Source organism: Phacochoerus africanus, chromosome 3 (genome assembly GCF_016906955.1).
Source record: "Phacochoerus africanus isolate WHEZ1 chromosome 3, ROS_Pafr_v1, whole genome shotgun sequence".
Lineage (NCBI taxonomy): Eukaryota > Metazoa > Chordata > Mammalia > Artiodactyla > Suidae > Phacochoerus > Phacochoerus africanus.
This window is the reverse complement of record NC_062546.1, coordinates 44,194,650-44,200,649: the sequence shown is the minus strand read 5'-3', so window position 1 is coordinate 44,200,649 and position 6,000 is coordinate 44,194,650.

Genomic DNA, 6,000 nt, shown 5'->3' with positions numbered 1-6,000 from the left:
TTGTATGTCACATGAGGTAACTTATTGATCAGTTAATAAATGGATAGGTTTCCTTAAATGCCTTGCACCACTAATCTCAGTCTTTACAGAGAAGCCATCTGGGTGTTAGGATAGTGTTTCAACACTCTGGCAGGCAGTTTACAAGACTTCCCCAGACTTTGCTTCTTGCTTTTTCAGAGTCTCAAGGTCATTTAGGGAATAGGTCCTTCTCAGATCTTTCCTGGGTGTGTGTGCAGCCTTATGTATGTGCATGACCTTCTAGATTCCCAGGAATATACTGGAGCTTTACAAAGCCCCTATGGACATCTCATTTGTTAGCATTTCTTTTGTAGTTTTTTGGTCAATGCCTTGTTTGCCCCAACAGCTATTGCTGCCTCAGGCAGCTGCTATGTTAAACATTTGCTGCTGACTATTTTTGACAAATGCCCTGGGGAAAACACTGTTCACACTGATTGAGTTCTGATGCATGTCAAATACAGACAAGCCCTGAAAGCAGTAGTTTCCAGGGAAATTTCAAACAGGTCCAGTAATGACAGTTCTCTCTAGATGTGGCTTCTAGGGATATCCAAACCAACTATGCCTCCCTCTGTTGGCTCCTAGCCTCATGGTTCTGTGTAGTAACAGAGCTGGGGAGAGAAGGATGGGAGTAGGGAAAATTAAATGCCACAAAGTTTGCTGTTCTTACTTATATTCAGCCATTTTTTCTTGAATAAATTGTTTAAATCAGACTGCTAGAAATCTTTAATTTTCAGTGGTCAAAAGAAAAGATTTTGGAAATTTTTGCCAATTTTCTCATTGCTTTTTTTTTTTTTGAGGAGCAGATTTTGGAGGTCCTGACTCCACTGGCCTAAAAGTGGTTCTCTCATGGTGACAATTTTACTATTAAAGTGTTGACTTCAACAGGATTCCTGACCAGATTCCTGCTCCCACAACTCGCATTTAATCCAGACCCTCTATGTAGCACTATCCAGAAAAACAATGGGATTGAAAATGCATTTCAAGGACTCTTTTTTTTATCCACTATAAAAGTGTAATTTTGATGCCATTTTGCCATTTTGATAGACTGAACAAATGAATTTTTAGAATTGCCAAGGCATTATGAAACAGGCATTTCAGGTAGAACATTGCAGGCCACCCAAATTCAGGAGTGCCATCTTTTTTTTTTTTTTTTTTCAGTCTTTCATCTTTTTAGGGCACACCCGTGGCATATGGAGGTTCCCAGCATAAGGGTCTAATCAGAGCTATAGCTGCTGGCCTACACCAGTCTTAGCAACGCCAGATCCAAGACATGTCTGCGACCTATACCACAGCTCATGGCAATGCCGGACCCTGAGCAAGGCCAGGGATTGAACATGCGACCTAGTCAGATTCGTTTCTGCAGCACCAAGATGGGAACTCCAGGAGTGCCTTCTTAAAAGCATTTTGAAATAATTTTGGTATCTCCATTCTTTTTAAGTAGAATAATACAGCCACATTAAAAAATTAAAAAGAATCTCCAGAAGTGAAATTGCTGAATCATACGGTAGTTTTAATTTTTAATTTTTTTGAGGAAACTCCATACTGTTTTCCATAGAAACTGCACAAATTTACAGTCCTGCCAATAGTGGACAAGAGTTCCCTTTTCTCCATATCCTTGCCAACATTTGCTGTTTCTTTGCCTTTGACAGCAGCCATTCTGACAGGTGTGAGGTGATATCTCATTGTGGTTTTGATTTGCACTGCCTTCTGATGATTTGTGATATTGAGCATTTTTTTATGTGCCTGTTGACCCTCTCTATGTCTTCTTTGGAAAATTGACTATTTAGGTCCTTTGCCCAGTTTTTAATCAATTTTTTTATATTGAGTTATGAGTTTTTTTTAATGTTTTGAATATTAACTCCTTATTGGACATATCATTGACAAAAATTTTCTCCTATTCAGTAGGTTGCCTTTTCATTTTGTTAATGGTTTCCTTTGCTGTGTGAAAGCTTTTTAGTTTGATGTTATCTTATTTGTTTACATTTGCTTTTGTTGTTTTTGCCTGAGGAGACAGATCCAGCAGTTTTAACTCTGGGTATTTATTGAAAGAAAATAAAAACACTAATTCAAAAAAATTATTTGAGCTCCAATGTTCATTGCAGAATTTATAATAGACAAGATATGGAAGCAATCTAAGTGTCCACTGATAGATGAATGGACAAACTCAGCCATAAAAAAGAATGAAATTTTGTCATTTATGACAAAATGTATGGACCTAGATGATATTATGCTAAGTGAAATAGGTCATACAGAAAAAAGACAAATACTGTATGTTGTATCTAAAAAACAAAGTAAGCAAATTAGCATAACAAAACAAAAGCAGATTCATAGATACAGAGAAAAAACTGGTGGTTGCCAGAGGGGAGGGTAGTGGGGAGATGACAAAATAGGGGAAGGGGGATTAAGAGGTACGAACTTCTGTTATAAAATAAATCATGGGGATGTAACATACAATAAAGGGAATATAATCAATAATATTGTAGAAACTTTGGAGTTCCCTTCCTGGTTCAGCGGTTCACAAACCAGACTGGGATCGATGAGGATGTAGGTTTGATTCCTGGCCTAGCTCATTGGCTTAAGGATCAGGCATTGCTGTGAGCTGTGGTGTAGGTTGCAGACACAGCTCAGATCCCACGTAGGCCAGCAGCTGTAGCTCCGATATGACCCCTAGTCTGGGAACCTCCATATTCCATGGGTGAGGCCCTAAAAAGACAAAAAAAAAAGACTTTGTATGGTGACAGACATTGTCATGATCACTTAATAATGTGTAACAAGATTGAATCACTATACAACTGAAACTAATATAATATTGTAAATCAATTATATTTTAATAAAAAATTTTAAATATAAAATAATGCATTTTAGTGGTTATTCTTCCCCAAACCGATCATCTTTAAATATTTCAGTTACAGGGGTTTTTTTGGTGTTTATAAACTTAATTTCATTTTTAAAAATTTTTATTAAAGTATAGTTGATTTACGATGGTCCTTCAATTTCTGCTGTACAGCAAAGTGACCCAGTCATATGTATATAAATATTCTTTTTTGTCTTATACTATCATCCATCATGTTCCAACCCAAGAGACTGGAAATAGTTCCCTGTGCTGTACAATTGGACCCCATTACTTATCCATTCCAAATGCAATAGTTTGCATCTACCAACCCCAAACTTCTCATCCATCACCCTCCCGCCCCCATCCCTTCTGGCAAACACAAGTCTGCATTACATGTCTGTGATCTGTTTCTGTTTTGCAGATAGGATCATTTGTGCCATATTTTACTATTTTATTTTATTTTATTTATTTATTTTTTTCCATTTTTGGCCACTCCACAGCATATGGAGTTCACAGGCCAGGATCAGATCCGGCTGCAGTTGCAACCCAAGCCACAGCTACGGCAACACTGAATCCTTAACCCACTTGCTGGGCTGGGGATCGAACCTGCATCCCAATGCTCCCAAGATGCTGAGGATCCCATTGTGCCACAGCAGGAACTCCTTGTCTGATATTTTAGATTCCACATATAAGTGATATCATATGGTATTTGTCCTTCTCTTTCTGACTTATTTTGTCCTTTTTATGGCTGAGTAATATTCCATTGTATATATGTCCCACATCTTCTTAATCCTTTTATCTGTTGATGGACATTTGGGTTGTTTCCATGTCTTGACTATTGTGAATAGTGTTGCAATGAATATAGGGGTGCATGTATCTTTTTGAATGAAAGTTTTGTCCAGATAGATGCCATGAGTGGGATTGCTGGATCATATGGTAGTTCTATATTTAGTTTTCTGAGGAACCTCCATACTGTTTTCCATAGTGGTTATACCAATTTATGTTCCACCAAGAGTGAAGGAGTGTTCCCTTTTCTCCATATCCTCTTCAGCATTTGTTATTTGTTAACTTGTTAATGATGGCCATTTTGAATGGTATGACATGGCACCTCACTGTAGTTTGGATTTGCATTTCTCTAATAATTAGTGATGTTGAGCATTTTTTCATCTGCCTGCTGGCCATCCATATTTTCCTTTGGAGAAAGGTCTGTTTAGGTCTTCTGCCCATTTTTCAATTGGGTTGTTTGTTAGGAATCCAAACTGGAAAAGAAGAAGTAAAACTATCACTGTTCATAGATGACATGATACTAAGCCTATAAAATCTTAAAGGCACTACCAGAAAACTGTTAGAGCTCATCAATGAATTTGGTAATGTTGCAGGATATAAAATTAATACACAGAAGTCAACTGCATTTCTACATATTAACTATGAAAGATCAGAAAGAGAAAATAGGGAAACCATCCCATTTACCATCACATCAAAAAGAATAAAATATCTAAGAATAAATCTACCAAAAGAGACAATAAACCTGCACTCTGAATACTGCACTCTGCACTCTGAATGGAAAGAAATAAAAACTGACACAAACAGATAGAAAGATATACCATGCTCTTGGATTGGAAGATTCAATATTATCAAAATGGCTGTACTAACCAAGGAAATCTACAAATTCAATGCAATCCCTATCAAATTACCAAGGACATTCTTTACATAACTAGAACAAAATATTTTAAAATTTGTATGGAAACACAAAAGACCCTGAATAGCCAAAGCAATATTGAAAAGAAGAAAATGGAACTGGAGGAATCAGGCTCCATGGCTTCAGACTACACTAAAAAGCTACAGTCATCAAAACCATATGGAACTGGCACAAAAACAGAAATATAGATCAATGGACCAGGATAGAAAGCCCAGAAATAAACCCATGCACCTGTGGTCAACTACTCTATGACAAAGGAGGCAAGAACATACAGTGGAGGAAAGATAGTCTTTTCAACAGGCGGTGCTGGGAAAATTGAACAGCTATGTGTAAAAGAATGAAATTAAAACATTCTCTAATACCATACACAAAAATAAACTCAAAATGGATTAAAGAGGGGTTCCCATTGTGGCAGAGCAGAAACAAACATGACTAGTACCCATGAGGATGTGGGTTTGATTCCTGGCCTCATCAGTGGGTCAGGAATCCAGCATTGCTGTGAGCTGTGGTATAGGTTGCAGACGAGGCTTGGATCCTGCTGTTGCTATAGCTGGTGATATAGGCCAGCAGCTGTAGCTCCAATTCACCCCTAGCCTGGGAATTTCCATATGGTGTGGGTACAGCCCTAAAAAAAAAAGGATTAAAAACCTAAAAGTAAGGCCAGATACTATAAAACTCTTAGAGGAAAATATAGGCAGAACTCTCTTTGACATAAATCACAGCAACATCTTGTTTGATCTATTTCCTAGAATAATGATGATAAAGACTAAAATAAACAAATGGAACCTAATTAAACTCAAAAGCTTTTGCACAGCAAAGGAAACCATTAAAGAAATGAAAAGACAACCCACAGAATAGGAGAAAAATCTTAGCTAATGATGCAACCAACAAGGGCCTAATCTCCAAAATATACATACAACTCAACAACAGAAAAATATAACCTTAATTTTAAATGAAATAATTTATTTCTTGATTAACCAACTTTAAGTAATACTTATTACTCTCTCTTATTAAAGATTAGAACATGAGCTAATTGATCTTTTCTCCCTTATTCCAACACCTAAACTTTGTTGATAGTTTTGTGCATTTTTTTCTTTTTGGGGGGAGGGGCCAATCCTGCAGCATGTTCCCAAACCAGGGATCAAAATTGCTACAGTAGTGACCCAGCTGCTGCAGTGACAATGCCAGATCCTTAACCTGCTGAGCCACAAGGGAACTCCCTAAACTTTGTTAATTCTATCAATTTTTGGTATTCTGTTTCTTAATTTTATAATTTTATATATAACTGTATATGTAATCATACAATATGATTAAATTTTATTTTTCTTTATCAGCTTTATACCTAGTCTTTACTATATGAAAATGGATAAATTAGAACTTGTATATTAAATAATACATATCTCCTTATCTCCTCCTAAGCCTCTCCTTTAACTGTCACATTGTGAAAATT